We start from the raw sequence: 18,969 nt of genomic DNA, 5'->3' as shown, positions 1-18,969 counted from the left end.
CTTATTGTAAAGTGTTACCGAATATGTCTACAATGGCTAACGTACGTGCTTAAGTTTAACACAATGATCATAATGCATAATGTGATCTACTTTTAGTGGGGCTGCACGATTTGGGGAAAATATGATTATTATGGTTAAAATTGCGATTACAATTTGAAAAAGGGTTTACAAATGAAAAGTGTGTATATAACATTTTGTGTTTATATATTAATATGACTAGTAATAATAATTATTCTGATTATTATTATTGCTAAATAAAAATAAGAAATATTACTATTACAATAACATTTTAATTATTACAATTTTTAAGAATAAATATAACGGTATAATAATATTTATTAGGGCTGTCAAAAGATTAATCTTGATTAATCGCATCCAAAATAAAAGTTTGTGTTTACATAATATATGTGTGTGTACTCTGTTAATTATTATTTATATATAAATACACACACATTCATGTATATATTTAAGAAAATATTATTTTTATATATATAAAACATTTATATTTATATATATTATCGATTATATAAATGTATATACATGCAAATATTTCTTAAATATATACATGAATGTGTGTGTATTTATATATAAATAATAATTAACAGAGTACACACACATATATTATGTAAACACAAACTTTTGTTTTGGATGCGATTAATCGCGATTAATCTTTTGACAGCCCTAATTAATATGACTAGTAATAATAATTATTATGATTATTATTATTATTGCTAAATAAAAATAAGAAATATTACTATTACAATAACATTTTCATTATTAAAACATTTTTTAAATAGAGCATTTAAGAATAAATATAACAGTATAATAATAATATTTATATTTTACAGAGAACTAAAAATATTATGGGTTACCTGTTAATATGCAGACAGCCTATGACTAAAAATCATTAGAAAGGTCTAAGGTCTAAAAAATTATTATAAAAATCTGTGCTTTTTATCTGTGATATCAATTCGATGTCTTTAATATGAAATATAAGCCTCTTATGCATCCACTGTGGATATTAAAACCTCTGTACATTGAAGAAAAACATATGAATTGTCATATACATTTATTTAGAAGTATTTTTTTTCTTATTTTGTACCCAAAAATGTAATTCATACTGAAGCCAGAGGGCGCCCTCGAGCAGAAACTCCACAGACGCCTCAGAGAAGTAATCGTTCGTTTTCAGGAAATCCCTAACGTGAAGCTAGCACTGTAGCTGAATAAAAGGAAGATAGAAACGCTTTGACTGAGTAAACATGAAGTAGGGCCCTATGAAATCCGTTTTATTTTTTCCCAAATTCCGTTTTATTTTTTCCCAAATTCCGTTTTTTCCGTTTTAATTTTTGCTAATTCCTTTTTTTTCCGTTTTAATTTTTGCAAATTCAGTTTTTTTTACCCTTAACTGTTATTTTAGTCGTAAAAAGAGTGTTTTTAATGTTAATATAATAGAACATAAAACATAAAATAGGAATGACAAACATCAAACAGGTAACAAACATCACATTTACTTTTCAGGACAAATACTGCAACATAACACTGCACTCTAAGCACTTCAAGTCACAACTAGATATTAGTGCTGTGAATTGATAATAAAAAAAACCCAGAATTAATTGAATTTTTTCTGTAATTAATCATGATTAATTGCAATTAAAAACATTGGAGTTTTTAATATTTTGATATTGTAATAATTTCAGTTACTCTCCAAATTAATTTAGAAACAATTTAAAGACAGCATATTTTAAATGTGTGTTGTAATGGCATCTTTTTATGAATGAAGGCCAGTATCACTGATATTAATGTCTATATGAAACATTGATGACGTTACATTACAGTATAACTGAAAGCTACCAATTTCACCATTTATTAGGCTTTAAAAAATAACTTTTAATTTAATTGAACTTAAAACAATCTTTACATAAACCCATTATAATAAATGTTATATTTACCTGTGGCCTTCCCTGTCAGGCATAGTCTACACAGAAATTGAATAAAGTTATCAACACCTTTCTTAACTGCATAAATAATAAGTGAAATATAGATTAATCATCATTAAAGCTACAATCTTCTGTTCCCGTTGTTCTTTGAACATTAATGACAGACATTATCAGTGCTACTGTCACTTTAAGAGCTACCTCAGCCAAACATGATGTGGATAATGCTGCCTTCACGTGCTATCGGAAATTTGATGATTCCGACTGAAGTCGTGATTACGAGCGCATTGCATTCAAGTTTCAAAATGTGAGGGCGTTCAGGTGCAATGTTTACCTAGGAAACTCGTATATTACGATAATTCCGAGAGCACGTGAAGGCAGCATAAGACGCGCTGATCCGCGCATCTCATTTTCTCTCAAGTTCATTTAAGGCATTATTTTCCATACAGTACATTGAAGTGCATTAAAAACAAGGCAAAATACAGCAAGCACTACCTGAGGGAACTGCTCGGCTCTGTACTGAGGGCGGTGTGAACGGGGCTTTAGCGTTGAGTTTCTTAACTTTTCCGCTGATGAAAGCAGAGCCGTGGAATCGCTTCGCCATACTTTCATTGTTTTGAAGGCGGAGCTGAAATGACGGGAGGGGTTGAGTCGCCCAGATTTGCTTCCCCCGGTCTGCATTTTCCCCAGACATACGTTCTTCTCCCACACAAAACCGCATTTCATTCCAAATATGTCAAATTCCGGGTAATTCCGCGTTAACAATAGATTCCGCGTTAATATGCCAATTCCGCGATTCCGTCCGCGATTCGGTGATCGCGGAAATCATAGGGCCCTAATGAAGATAATAAATACATGACAGCGACAAGATATGGTGTATTTAAGTTCTTCAAGCTTTCTTGGGTATTTTCATAATAATAAAATATGCAGGTTTATGAGCGCTTCACATTACTAGTTTATGAAGATGTTTGACATGTGTTGTTTTTTCAGACGCACGTTATGATAAGCGACTCAAACTCGCAGTGCTTTCAGACGGAGCAGCGTTTACTGATCACAGATCAGCTCTTCACTGACACGCTGGGCATTTATTTATTTAATAAAAATCACAGCCTTTGCGCTTTCATAATCGCACATAAGCCAAATCACGATTGCGTTTCGATTTTGATTAATCGTACAGCCCTAATTTTTAGCTGTTGTGTGCTCGGCTGTGGGGGTGTTGCAACGTCTGGGTGGTGTCTCAGCAAATGGTCAAAATCAAATCAAAATCTCATCAAAATCCTCAGATTTGTAGCATTTCACCTCAACATTACAAACGCCGACAACACACCGGAAGCCGCCATTTAACCACTGAATGAATTAATGACATGCGCGCCTCTGGCCCAAGGCAAATGGGCGACATCTAGTGGAGAAGACTAGTAATTAGATTTACGTTAATCTTATGTTCAATGTTTGCGGAAATAAATATGAAAAATAAAAACGATTCTTGGCCTTTGAGAATCGATTTTGAATCGACCAAATTTTAAAAAAGGATTAATCGAAAAATCTATTTTTTTTTGCCCAGCCCTTATGTTCCTTGAGATTCACTTATAATGAAAAAAATACAAAAACAAATATATATATGCAGAAAAACGATTATTTTCAACCCTCTGTTTGAAATGATCAGGCTCTCCAGTAAACACCACCTGTTATGATTGGCTAACGTCGTTGCATAGGAAACGCTATTCCATGCGCGTACGTCATTTACAGACAAAGTAAAGCATTATGAAATCATTTATTTACGATTTGTGATGCGGCTCCTGTCAGATCCAGAACGTCTTCCTCTGTCAACAAAAGCTTCTTTGCGAACTCGCCATTCCACTGTGCCTCGTTTACAAAATAAAACTCTCCGAACAAACATAATCCATCGACGCTGGGATCTTCTGAAGTCTGTACAGAGATGCAAAAGATCAGTTTAAAGTGTACGATCAAAGCTAATGTTCTTTCACTCTTCCTGCTGTCGGCAACATCTATTATTATCAGTCATTATAATGGCTTCTGTTTGCTTTTAATGCGACTGAATACCAGTGGGCGGGGCCTATGGTCAGATGATGTGTAACTATTGGTGGTCTGGAGGCGGGTATATGCAAATGTATTTGCCCGTGCGATATCAAAACAAGCTGTTTTTGGAGCTTAATTAAATAAATGCTTAGTTTATAATGAGGATTACGGGATGTTTTAATGGTGCAAAGAATCTTGGATCTTGTCGCTGTTCCTTTGCATAATGTCTCATGTGTCTCCCTTGAAATCATTGTCATTTTAGCTCATAAAAAAGGTATTCAGAATGTGGTAGACGTGGTTTTTATCCCATAATTACATTGCATTTCAGGCGTATTTCAAACACCGAGATGTCTGGCTTACAGCGGAGAGCAGTGACACCACATGCCTCTTCCATCTCCACACTTTCCATGATTTTATTATTTTTCCTTTTCCTCTGAATTAATGCCAGGTAACAAAGTTCAAAGCGCTAAACTGTGGCAATGGCTGAAGTTTGATCTGTGTTTTGTTCTCTCTCTCTCTCTTACGCTGTAACGGCTGGTCTTTGTCATCGGCTGTAATTAACAAAAGTGCAGAGATTAAACACATTTGTCACATTCCTTCCATATTAAGATTTTAATAGCAGCTATTATGGTATATTAGTTCATTTTTACCGTAAAGGTCTTTGTGTTGGGCTTCGAGCATCCTACGCTGTGTAAAGGATGAGTAACTCTGAAAGCTGAGCTTTCTTTAGCTGTAGGTTTAAGTACGGGTGTCTTTGTTTCTGAGGTATTTTGAGTCATTCTATACAACAGGAGCTGATTTTTGGCCCCCGCGTTATAATGTGAATAACCAAATTTTACTATGTGTTAGTAATATTGTCATTTTATGTAATTTGGTGATTTTTACATAGATACATCGAGGATGGCTTTGCTGTCCTCTGCTTTCTTCAGTGTGCTGTGATATCAAATATACACATTTTGATGACAACAAGATATAAAAGATAGACTTTTTACTTTATATTTTATTATATTCAGTTATGTACAAGTATAATTATATTCAATTTACATGTACCAGACAGAATAAAGTGCTTTTTCGATATTATCTTTCATGTAATATAGCTGTTTAAATGTCTGCAAAGTTTTAAAGATCAAACTGCAGGATAAATAACGTTATTATCTTCGAGGAAAATAAACGATATATAAACGAGGAATCGATGTCAGTAATTCCACTCTCACCTCCTGTTTGAATCTACATAGGTTTGTAACACATTTGCATAATGCCAGCCTAAAGTCCTCATTGGCTGCACGTGAACAACGTCTACTTTGCTCCGCCCTCAAACGCTGTAGCTGAGACTGGAAGAGTTTGGTTCGTGTTGTCGATATGTTGAGAAGACGCTGTTTTCAGCATTGAGAATCTACTACTACAAATCTACTAGCAGAGTTGACCAATCACAACAGACTGGGTCATCTGACCAATCAGAGCAGAGTTGACCAATCACAACAGACTGGGCCATCTGACCAATCAGAGCAGAGTTGACCAATCACAACAGACTGGGCCATCTGACCAATCAGAGCAGAGTTGACCAATCACAACAGACTGGGTCATCTGACCAATCAGAGCAGAGTTGACCAATCACAACAGACTGGGCCATCTGACCAATCAGAGCAGAGTTGACCAATCACAACAGACTGGGCCATCTGACCAATCAGAGCAGAGTTGACCAATCACAACAGACTGGGCCATCTGACCAATCAGAGCAGAGTTGACCAATCACAACAGACTGGGCCATCTGACCAATCAGAACAGAGTTGACCAATCACAACAGACTGGGTCATCTGACCAATCAGAGCAGAGTTGACCAATCGCAACAGACTGGGCCATCTGACCAATCAGAACAGAGTTGACCAATCACAACAGACTGGGCCATCTGACCAATCAGAGCAGAGTTGACCAATCACAACAGACTGGGCCATCTGACCAATCAGAGCAGAGTTGACCAATCACAACAGACTGGGCCATCTGACCAATCAGAGCAGAGTTGACCAATCCCAACAGACTGGGCCATCTGACCAATCAGAGCAGAGTTGACCAATCACAACAGACTGGGCCATCTGACCAATCAGAGCAGAGTAGACCAATCACAACAGACTGGGCCATCTGACCAATCAGAGCAGAGTTGACCAATCACAACAGACTGGGCCATCTGACCAATCAGAACATTCTCTCTCTCTCTCTCCGTCACTTGCTTTCCAGTTCCTTCAGTTCACATCCAACCTAGATCGCTCAAATTCTTCTATAAATTCCCAGATTTCCCAGACATTTGACACTTCCAGCGATTTCGTTCGGGGTTTCTAAACAGAAGCCGTTATTGTCACAGATCCTGTAGCAGAAACTTGGACCTAAAGCTACGCGTACACTTTAAGCGCTCGGGTTTCCAGTCGATGAGAATCACATTGAGAGAAGACGGCATCATAACCTCCACACATGCTAACAGTTTGATTGATATAATGGTCACAACATTGCTGGGAAAGTGACCGGTTTCATAGAACGATTCTCATATCTGACGATCTCTAGTTCTCAGAAGACTTCACAGACTTCACTGCTTTTTGCAGCGCAAGTGGAAAATTGTGGAGGAGTGTATCTTCCAACACGGGCAGAGATGTGCGAGTGACACCGTCAACAAGTGGGAGATGAGGGACATGAGGATCTGGCTGAGATAACATTTCTCAGAGGTTTTTATTTGCAAGTCAAATTTGAGAGGAACCAATGCAAATGTCCAGTGTGTGCTGTTGGCTGTCAGGTCTCTTAATGGCGGCTCAATGATGGTCAGCGATCTCAAGGTCACTGAATAGGAAACCAGATGAATGTTTGAACAGTCAGTCATTAACGTGATGACTTCCCCAGACCAGCTAATGAAGAGAAAACACACTCGCTAAAGAAAGACTACATTTCACACCAAAATCAAAACATCACGTTTTTAACTCTCGTTACTGCGATGCAAAATAAAATTCAGCACAGCTATTAACCAAGTGCTTAAATAAGCTTCACTTTCTTTACGCAAAATATAGATTCTTATTTGTTTCTTTTGTTTTTCAGGAAATGCCCCAGCGGTGCTGGCGGGTGTGCTCTCATGCTCTCTGAGGAAGGTGAGAGACATTATTGAGGTGATAAATGTGTTTTGTTTGTGTGTTTTAGGGCTGGTCTTATCAATGAACCTAATAATTGAAAGCCTTCAAATGAGCAAAAGAAGAATCTGACTATAGAGGTAAACCGTTTGGTATAGGGATGCACGATATATCGGCACCATATCAGTATCATTTTTAATGTTATCGTTATCGGTCCGATAAGAAAATGTGTCCGATATAGGGATGCTCATATTGACCATTTAACGGTTAATCGAAAGTAAAATTTGTGACCGATTAATACTATCAGTTAAACGGTTTAAATGTTTTTAAAGTTTTTGTTTGGCTTCTGCATGGTTAAAGAAAAATCTGGTGTATTTGTTAACTCACGGGGCGCGTTGACACGTACAACCACACGTGCCGACACAGACATATTTTGCAAAATGAAGCAATGGATAAGAAGTAGGCCTACTGTGTGGGACCATTTCGACAGAAAGGGTGATGAAGTTACTTGCAAAATATGCTATGCGGTATTAAAATACAGCAGCAGTACAAGCTCCTGAATGGTGGAAAGTAGGGCTGGGTAAAAAACCATTGATTTCTCTCACTTTTACATAACAATATCGATTCTTAAATCCCAAGAATCGATTAGTCTATTTTTTTATTTTTTTTTTACGAAATTCAAAAACATAAATACCGTTTTTGTGCTGTGGCATGAGATCGCTCTGCAGCTCAGCGCAAGAGAACCAGCAGCGGAGCAAACATGAACGGATCTTCTCTTCCGCTTTAATACCAGTAACAGTGCGAAATAAACACGAATGAGCTTCTGAAAGTGTGTTAAAAGATACAGGACAACTTACGGAAATCCTTATCATGTCACACAGAATCGCTCAATCAGTGTTTCAACCGCAGAAAGATGTCAGTAAAACGGCTTACAAATAAACAATGTCACGCAACATTTACCTCAGAAAAACCAGTGTCCATAAACTCGTTAGTCAGCTAGAAAAATTAACTCTAGAGAGGAGCATTTTGCTAATTATATGCACCACATTACATAGGATATTCATTGTCAATGTTCTTCAATATTTAATAAATCTGGCAAGATTTTATGACAGCCACCCTTTAAATGTTCATATAAAAAAAATAAAAAAAAAATAATTGGAGTAGAATTATGATTATGTAATTGTAAAGTTAATATTATAACTTTATTATATAAAAAAACATTAGCCTGTGTGGTTTTGGTCAAGTTTACTAAAGTACATTGTCGCGTATGTTCTTCTCGCCGCTGTTTCCTGATGGTTTATAGAAGAATTACTCTGAGTCGCCCTCTGTTGTTTCAAAGAACAGCACAACGGCGAGCGCGTCGAGTATATACCATAGGTATACACTCACCTACAGGATTATTAGGAACTCATACTAATACTGTGTTTGACCCCCTTTCGCCTTCAGAACTGCCTTAATTCTACGTGGCATTGATTCAACAAGGTGCTGAAAGCATTCTTTAGAAATGTTGGCCCATATTGATAGGAGAGCATCTTGCAGTTGATGGAGATTTGTGGGATGCACATCCAGGGCACGAAGCTCCCGTTCCACCACATCCCAAAGATGCTCTATTGGGTTGAGATCTGGTGACTGTGGGGGCCATTTTAGTCCAGTGAACTCATTGTCATGTTCAAGAAACCAATTTGAAATGATTGGAGCTTTGTGACGGTGCATTATCCTGCTGGAAGTAGCCATCAGAGGATGGGGACATGGTGCTCATAAAGGGATGGACATGGTCAGAAGCAATGCTCAGGTAGGCCGTGGCATTTAAACCATGCCCAATTGGCACTAAGGGGCCTAAAGTGTGCCAAGAAAACATCCCCCACACCATTACACCACCACCACCAGCCTGCACAGTGGTAACAAGGCATGATGGATCCATGTTCTCATTCTGTTTACGCCAAATTCTGACTCTACCATCTGAATGTCTCAACAGAAATCCAGACTCATCAGACCAGGCTACATTTTTCCAGTCTTCAACTGTCCAATTTTGGTGAGCTTGTGCAAATTGTCGCCTCTTTTTCCTCTTTGTAGTGGAGATGAGTGGTACCCGGTGGGGTCTTCTGCTGTTGTAGCCCATCCGCCTCAAGGTTGTGTGTGTTGTGGCTTCACAAATGCTTTGCTGCATACCTCGGTTGTAACGAGTGGTTATTTCAGTCAAAGTTGCTCTTCTATCAGCTTGAATCAGTCGGCCCATGACCTCTGACCTCTAGCATCAACAAGTCATTTTCTCCCACAGGACTGCCGCATACTGGATGTTTTTCCCTTTTCACACTATTCTTTGTAAACCCTAGAAATGGTTGTGCGTGAAAATCCCAGTAACTGAGCAGATTGAGAAATACTAAACAACCATGCCACGCTCAAAATTGCTTAAATCACCTTTCTTTCCCATTCTGACATTCAGTGTGGAGTTCAGGAGATTGTCTTGACCAGGACCACACCCCTAAATGCATTGAAGCAACTGCCATGTGATTGGTTGATTAGATAATTGCATTAATGAGAAATTGAACAGGTGTTCCTAATAATCCTTTAGGTGAGTGTAAACACGTCCCCAAACGAACAAGGCGAAGACGCGTGATGCGGAGCCAGACGAAAGTAAGCAAGGCTTGAGAGGGTGGCTCCAGACTAACCCACATCACTTAAACATGTTACTTAAAAAACAAACAAAAAAAAACAAACAAGGTGTGGATTGAGGAAGGAGTTCTATTTTTATTTAAGTAAAAAATATTTAGTGTAGACCTATTTATTTAATGCTTTTTATTCAGAAGTCGTGATTACGAGCTTGTTTGATTGTACTCTTGTACTCCATTGTGAAGCGACCTTGGGTTCTTGAAAGGCGCTATAAAAATAAACATATTATTATTTTTTATTTTATTTATTAGGGCCCGAGCACCATCAGTGCGAGGACCCTATTGGAATTGCTCTGTTTATTATATTTTATTGTGTTTTCTCTCTGTTGTCAGAAACGCTGCAGGTGTGTGAACATGTGATAATGTGTGAATCCAGGTTCTGTTGTTGATCTGTATGCTGCTGTTTGCACGGTAAAATAAACCATGGGAAAAAAATGTCTTTTTAACGGGTCCCAGACACTCGTCAATCGTATTTTTATATAATGCCAATTCAATATTATAATCTTATCAGTTAACGGTTAATAATCGGATAATGAGCGGTGGTTGTCGGTCGGGAAAATTAACCGAAATGAGCATCCCTAGTCCGATATATTAAAGCCGATAGATAATGTATTATTTCCTTCAGCTGAGACACTTCAGATGCACACTGTTCGCCATATTGGTTATGAATTGCTTGAAATATGATTGAAATCACTTCAAATATAGTTCAGAGCTAAACTGTGTGAACCCAGCCTGATCTGCCGGCGATTTGATTTCTTAGTCTGGAAACCTGTACATTAATTTCTACTGCTTCTGTTACACTTTTGCGGGAACCAATCACAGACTGGCTTATCTGTACATATATGTATAGCTGCGAAACCTCGTGATTCTTTAGCTCCACCCACATGATACGCCTTCAGCCGCTCGGCTTTATTCAGAAAGACTCGGTACAGCCTATCTTTCTTTTATAAATATAATAAAACTAAAGACTTTTCGGAAATATGAAGGATGCAATACTACTCTATAGGTACTCAAGATTGACATGAACTGAGTGTTTCACCCCCCCTTTAAAGGGCGCCATCTCTGGAATTTGGGTATCAAAATTACTTCCAAACTTCCCAGTGGTAAACACGACATCAGAAGGCGTTCATGTGCATATTTTTCCCTAAGAAACTCGTATTTACGATAATTCAGAGAGGATGTGAAGGCAGCATTAGGAGCGGGATTAGACACACGGATCCGTGCATTCACTCTTAAAGGGACAGCAGCCTAATAAACCCGATGTCACCTGTCATTAATGTCAATCAAACAACAAAAGACAAAGAGAAAATCACTCGCTGCTCTTGACTGAATCACTTTAGTAGCATGTATACTTAAATCATACAGTGTAGACTAGTTTGACATTGGCCAATGAACACCTACTTCATCTTGTAAACTGTTTGGAATAGGGAAATTAGTTTGAAAGAATTGTGGATCATGATCCTGCCTGGGAAAAGGATCATATTTTTGCGATCAAGTATGTATTGTAAACACTGAGTCCGATGTGGAAGCGTCAGCTGTGTTACAGCTAGTTAGCAGTCGGCTAAAGTGTGTGTTACTGTGCTGGGTTTGATTGACGGCTGACAGTCACCTGACACCACCTCTACCTGGCTCGGCCTCTCAGCGAATGTAAGGTGAGAATTTCAGCAATTTCCACTGCCCAGGTAGGATTACCTATCAGTTTTTCATCTTATTTTCCAAAGGAGTTGCAAAAGTAGAAAAGGCAGATTTTTGTCTTTTAATGATCTTGAAATGCTTAACAGGAATATTTGAGATCGGCTATACAGCGTTTGGCATCAGGTGACTTGCAGTATTCCCTCGCTATGAGGCTTACATGTTATGTAAGGGAGAATAAAAATCAAACTTTGTCCTTATTGGCTGTAAACAGAACACTTCGGTGTAGTCAGACGGGTGCAATCCACCTTGCATTACGTGCCGAGTCTCAGGCAGAAACACCAGCGAAGTCATGAGCATCTTTGTCAAGATGTCAGCAGTCATGACATATGATACCGCATGTGCCGGCCCTGTTTGTGTAAGCTTATCTTGCACATTCCCATCCCATGTAATCACCTTGCCACTGATAAGGACTCAACACGAGTGCCTAGCTGCTATACAAACACTAAACACCTGAGGATCACACACTTACAGACTTTTCAAGCCGTTCCAAACACGACAAACTCGAGCAGAAACATGTGCTTCATTGCTATAAGACGCATGACAAGGCCTGTCACGATATCACATTTTGCTGGATGATAAATTGGCCAAGAAATTATTGCGATAAACGATAATATTGTCGTTCTGAGACCATTTTCATCTAAAATAATGATAATGGCATAATAATGCAGGTACACCTTTTCAAAGATCAATAAACTTTTGTTTCTGAAGACTATTTAACACTGAAAATGGAAAGCATTTTAATTATCCACAATAAATGAACAAAACAAAAAAAGCAATCAGTCTGTTAACAAAAAAATGCTCTTGAATAAACAGCTGGAAAACTGCAGCAGATGATTGTGTTTTAGCTAGTGCTGGGAATCTATCAAAAAAAGCACGATTAATACGTTTTTAATGTTTTGATATTGTAATAATTTCAGTTTCTCTCCAAATTAATGTAGAAACAATTTAAAGACAGCATATTGTAAATATGTGTTGTATTGTCATGTTTTTATGAATGAAGGCCAGTATCACTGATGCCTCTATGAAACATTAATGACGTTACATTACAGTATAACTGAAAGCTCCCAATTTCAACATTTATTAGCCTTTAAAAAAAACAACTTTTTAAGTGAACTTAAAAAAATCCTGACATAACCCCATTATAATAAATGTTATTTACCCATGGCCTTCCCTGTTAGACATATACAGAAATGTAATAGTTATCAAACACCTTTCTTAACTGAATAAATAATACATGAAGTATAGATTAATCATCATTAAAGCTTCAATTTTCTCTGTTTCCGTTGTTCTTTGATGAACATTAATGACAGGCCTCATCAGTGCTGCTGTCACTTTAAGAACAGCGTTATTTAACTAATTTAAGACTCCTAATATGAGAATACTAAAAATTATCTGTGTTGTTGTTATTGTTTGTTCACGAGCAAAAGAGAACTCGATGTGAGCAGGAAACTGACGCGAGTCTGTCTTTGTGTCTAGTGTGTGTGTGTGTGTGTCAGAGCTCCATTAGCTGACATGAGACGCAGCCACACAGACAGGACATTGACATACACACACACACACACACACAGGACATTGACATACATACACACACACACACACACACACACACACACACAGACAGGACATTGACATACACACACACACACACACACACACAGACAGGACATTGACATACATACACACACACACACACACACACAGACAGGACATTGACACACACACACACACACACAGAGACAGGACATTGACATACATACACACACACACACACACACACACACAGACAGGACATTGACATACACACACACACACACACACACACACACACACACACACAGACAGGACATTGACATACATACACACACACACACACACACACAGACAGGACATTGACACACACACACACACACACAGAGACAGGACATTGACACGCACAACCACACACACACACACACACAGGAAATTGACATACACACACACACACACAGACAGGACATTGACATACATACATACACACACACACACACACACACAGACAGGACATTGACACACACACACACACACACACACAGAGACAGGACATTGACATACATACACACACACACACACACACACACACACACACAGACAGGACATTGACACACACATACACACACACAGACAGGACATTGACATACATACACACACACACACACACACACACAGACAGGACATTGACATACACACACACACACACACACAGACAGGACATTGACATACATACACACACACACACACACACACACACACACAGACAGGACATTGACATACACACACACACACACACACAGACAGGACATTGACATACACACACACACACACACACAGACAGGACATTGACATACACACACACACACACACACACAGACAGGACATTGACATACAGCGCATTCTCTTGAGTCTTAGAAGCATTTACATGTATAAGAGCGTGATCATATAATGTAACGCTCTGCAAAAATGGATATAAAAACGGACGCTGGAAATTATTGCGGCCGGAAAAATTATCGAGCTCATTTTTTTTATCGTGCGATTAATTGATTTATTGACTATCTTGACAGGCCTACGCATGACAGATGAAAATCAGCTCAAACTATATAAAATCTTAGAAATCTTCAGGCTGGATGGAAGTTAAAAATCAGATCCTGTGCCTGTTATACACAACCCACAGACTAGCAATAATCACAAATTCTTTAGTTTACTCACCAAAAAGCCATATGGCACATTCCAAAGCAAACCAGCTTGACTTAAAATGACTTAAACAACTATTATACCCATTTTCACAAGATGTAATAAGTCTCTGGTGTCCCTAGAATACGTCTGAAGCCTCAGCTCAAAATACCCCACGGATCATTTATGATAGCTTATCAGATTTGCCCCTATTTGTCAAAAGGGCCTTTTTTGTCTATCGCCGGCGGCCATCTTGTCACAGGCAAGCTTTCTGGCGGCCATCTTGTCACAGGCAAGCTTTCTGTAAGGCGAGTGATCTGAACACAAATACTCTTATCTCGTGTAAATATTGACGGATTTACAAGCAGTTTGGTTTCTTACAAACGTTATTAAAGTGGCTATAATTCTGGATGCTTGAACAAATTATGAATAATTATTCATAAGTATGCAGTGTCATAACTACATCTCTGACGTTTATAACAAACCAAACAGTTTGAAAATTGGTAGAAAATTGAGCAAGTTATGGTTATTTAAAAAGCACAAGCACCATTAAAACACAATGTTAGTGAGCGAGCTGACTGAGACAAGATGGCCGCCAGGTGCGGACGTCCACCTCCATTGGCCAGCAGCGGACGAGACATCTAGCCTTTATTATGTTTATCTATGGTTGTCACTATGACGGTCACATCAGCCACGCCATCCGTCAAGCGTTAACAAAAAGTGGACGAAAGTGGACAAGCTCAAAGCATTTTACACCCCGTTTATATTTAGTGTCAATTAATGCAAAACGCATCTCAACACCAGATGTGAACAGAGCCTTATTTGACAACTTCTGCTGGGATTTTTAAATATGAAATAAAGGCTCTTTGAAACACTTGCCATATTAAATATAAGGCATGATTAGCCATGTGGATGATTTATAAAGTTATTGCTAAAACTCCCGTAACCTCACTATGATAAAACACACCAGCACTCAATGAATAATGATGTTTATTATTATTAATGATTCGAATAAGCAGTTCCCCGCCGTAGTTCAGTAGTCCGTTAAAATGTACCTAAAAAATTCAACCCCTGAGAAATGAACCATGAGCTACAGGAACATTGTGTGTGTGTCCCATCTAAATAAAGGCTTTTCAACCGTGACCGCATGTGGAAACTGGAAATTGAAACCAAGCGTCATCTTTTTGATGTGAATGACAATAATCAGGCCGGTTTTGTTCTTTCTAGAACAGGAAAGAAAGACGGTTTGTGTCGTCATTGAGTTGAGGAAAGATTGCGTCAGGGTTCATCACCCTTTTATTATCCTGACACCTTTTGTGCCTTTCCCCGAAGGACCGTTCCTTCCTTTACCTACTCCATTTCCCTGGTTTTGTATTCCTGTGGCTTCTAATTGTGAGTTTTTAGGTAATGATAGCACACCAATAAGTATTCATATCAGGGGGAACAATTATGCTCAATAGTAAGTTCCCACTTCTTTTTGTTCTGTTGCTTCCCAGCTTTTAATGATGGCCAGAATAGAGCAGGAAGGGCAACTTAAATGTCAGAAGTGGGGCATTTCCTCACTGATGGTCCTGTCTTTTGTTACACCTTGTCCTGTTACCTAAGCGAGGCCGTGTTAAGAATGTCGTAATTTGGCACAAACATTTCCCTGGTTAAAGTTCAGCCGCCATTTTGTGGTTTCTCCACCTTTCTGGAGAACTTCAAACGTGTTCTTTTGAATGCTCATGCTCATTTTATGTTATAATCAGATTTGAAAAAATGCATGATCCTCGCACAAATGCTTTTCTTCAGTCATTGGACTTGACTTAGCTTTACTCGGTTCTGTTTGCTTGACCTCATTGTTTCTTCCAGAGGAATGACTTCCAGGATTTTGCATGTAATCACCTAAATTCCACTTCAACCTACGCAAAAAGAAAGTTTGAGGTAGGGTTAGGGTTTATAGTTTTTGGGGTAAAGGTAACAGTTGCAAGTATTTTAAATGTAACTTGATGAGTAGACAAACTTTAAGTTGGCTTGAAAAAGCCTAGCCAGAAACTTTGAAGTAGTTTTAAAAGCTTGAAGTTTGAAGTTGACAGATATATAGATGGATGGAAGGATGGATAGATAGATGATGGATACCGATGGATGGATGGATGGATGGATGGATGGATGGATGGATGGATAGATGATGGATACGGATGGATGGATGGATGGATGGATGGACAGACTGATAGATGGATGGATATATGGATGGATGGACAGATAGATGATGGATTGATGGATATAGATAGATAGATAGACAGACAGACAGACAGACAGACAGACAGACAGACAGATAGACAGATAGATAGATAGACAGATAGATAGATAGACAGACAGACAGACAGACAGACAGACAGACAGACAGACAGACAGACAGACAGACAGACAGACAGACAGACAGACAGACAGACAGATAGATAGATAGATAGATAGATAGATAGATAGATAGATAGATAGATAGATAGATAGATAGATAGATAGATAGATGATGGATTGATGGATATAGATAGATAGATAGACAGACAGACAGACAGACAGACAGACAGATATATAGATGGATGGAAGGACGGATAGATAGATGATGGATACGGATGGATGGATGGATGGATGGATGGATGGATGGATGGATGGATGGATGGATGGATGGATGGATGGATGGATGGATGGATGGATGGATGGATGGATGGATGGATACATGGATGGATGGACAGATAGATGATGGATAGATAGATAGATAGATAGATAGACAGACAGACAGACAGACAGACAGACAGACAGATAGATGGATAGATGGATGGATGGATGGATAGATAGATAGATGGAAGGACGGATAGATAGATGATGGATGGATGGATGGATGGATGGATGGACAGACGGATAGATGGATGGATGGATGGCCAGATGGATGGATGGACAGATAGATGATGGATTGATGGATATAGATAGATAGATAGATAGACAGACAGACAGACAGACAGACAGACAGATAGATAGATAGATAGATAGATAGATAGATAGATAGATAGATAGATAGATAGATAGACAGATATATAGATGGATGGATGGATGGATGGATGGATGGATGGATGGATAGATGGATGGATGGATGGCCAGATGGATAGATAGATAGATAGACTTTAAGAACCAGAATCTAAAAGGATATTAAGGACTGTCTTGAGTTGTGGGCAAACTTTGAAAAACTAAGCACAAAAAGTGCTTTCCCCCATTTTTGAACTGCCACCATTGACATTTAATACAACAAAGATTGCTAAAGCCAACAGATTTCACTAATCCACCTACAAATCTCTCAGTAAACATGACATTTCTAAAGTCATTTCCCCCATCTAGTCCAAAACTCAGGTCAAAATTACCCCCTTTTAATATAGTATTTATGTTTGTCTTTCTAAAAAAAATACGAACAGAATCTGTGGATGTTTCTGACATTTGGTTGATTTGACACACAATGACCCCACAATAATTATTTGTTTTATATTACATATTACACCCCCGAGTGATTGTCCAAATTGATGTTTTAAGAGACTTTAATTTCCTGTTTATATAAGATTATGCCAAAACATCAGATGAGGTTCTCTTTTCAAGCATTGCATTGTTTTAATGAGGCTCTTTGGCCATTAGTTGCTCATGTCAGCAAGTGCTTGAGATCTCATCCCCTGTGTATGAGAACAGATGACAGATGGGCGAGAGTCTGAGGAAGGATAAGAATAGCTCACCTTTGTTTGTCAAAGGCTTTTGTAAACTCAGAAGTTCAACTGTCAGGTGGGAGTGGCAGAAGCAATTACAGCATGGATTCCTCAATGAGGAAAACACATCAGGTGTGAATCTGAAGGGTTGATCTGAGTCGATCCAGCAACGTTCAGCTTGAAGAACATGTTGGACAGATGATCGTTGTGCTATATTATCACCAAATATTGGATTTCTTTCAATTAGGAGAGGTTTTGTATTTCTTTGTGGATCTGATTGGTCTTACTGACTGGGCTAATTTGTTGATAAATGTATCTTTATTCAATAAAATATGGGAAAATACACTGTTTATCACACTGGTGTGCTTTAGTTTAACCAGGAAATGCTTTTATTTTGTACAAAATGGAACATGGTCACACTGGTCAAATGATGAAATAAATAGCTTCTAAATCTCTTTTTGACCAAATATTGGATTCAATCTTTTTGTCATCTCGCTTTCTTTCACTTAGGACAGGTTTTGTGTTTCTTTTTGAAACTGATTGATCTGAGCCTCTTGGTTTTGAGGATAAAGTTCATCTCTGTGAAAAAGAGCCTGTAAAACTGGAATTTATTTGTTTGTTGTGTACATTAACACGTGTGTGTGTGTGTGTGTGTGTGTGTGTGTGTGTGTGTGTGTGTGTGTGTTAGTGTGTGTTAGTGTGTATTAGTGTGTGTTAGTGTGTGTTAGTGTGTGTGTGTGTGTGTGTGTGTGTGTGTGTGTGTGTGTGTGTGTGTGTGTGTGTGTGTGTGTGTGTGTGTGTGTGTGTGTGTGTGTGTGTGTGTGTGTGTGTGTGTGTGTCCACACAAGCATTACACCAGTTCTTCTCCTAATAATGTGCTAGTTTGAAATGTTAAATGTATTAATCGTGGTCAGGGTTTATGAGCATCGTCTCAAACTCTTAACTTGCATTTTTGTGGGTTTGACACAAAATGACAAGTTTACTTTAAGGGCCCTATTTTAACGCAAGCACATGGTCTGAAGCACAGGTGCTCTTAGGGAGCAAAAAAAGTTTTGATAGTTTTAGTCCAGTGTGATTAATGTTAGGATATAGAAAATCCTCT

At 38.4% G+C, this 18,969-nt stretch overlaps 1 protein-coding gene across 2 annotated transcripts in view; it reads left to right on the top strand.

Moving 5' to 3' along the window:
* Positions 1-18,969, top strand: part of shroom1 (shroom family member 1) — a 61,143-nt gene that overhangs the window by 13,717 nt on the left and 28,457 nt on the right. Inside the window, exon 2 of one of the 2 annotated variants that reach the window (XM_079835229.1) lies at positions 7,047-7,096. The gene's annotated coding sequence lies outside the window, so the exon portion shown is untranslated. Of the gene's footprint in view, positions 1-7,046; positions 7,115-18,969 lie in introns of both variants that reach the window. The other variant, XM_079835230.1, reaches the window with a different exon arrangement.

The sequence above is a fragment of the Gobio gobio genome, assembly GCF_949357685.1.
Source record: "Gobio gobio genome assembly, chromosome: 14".
NCBI lineage: Eukaryota > Metazoa > Chordata > Actinopteri > Cypriniformes > Gobionidae > Gobio > Gobio gobio.
This window is presented reverse-complemented; position numbering and strand designations above follow the sequence as displayed.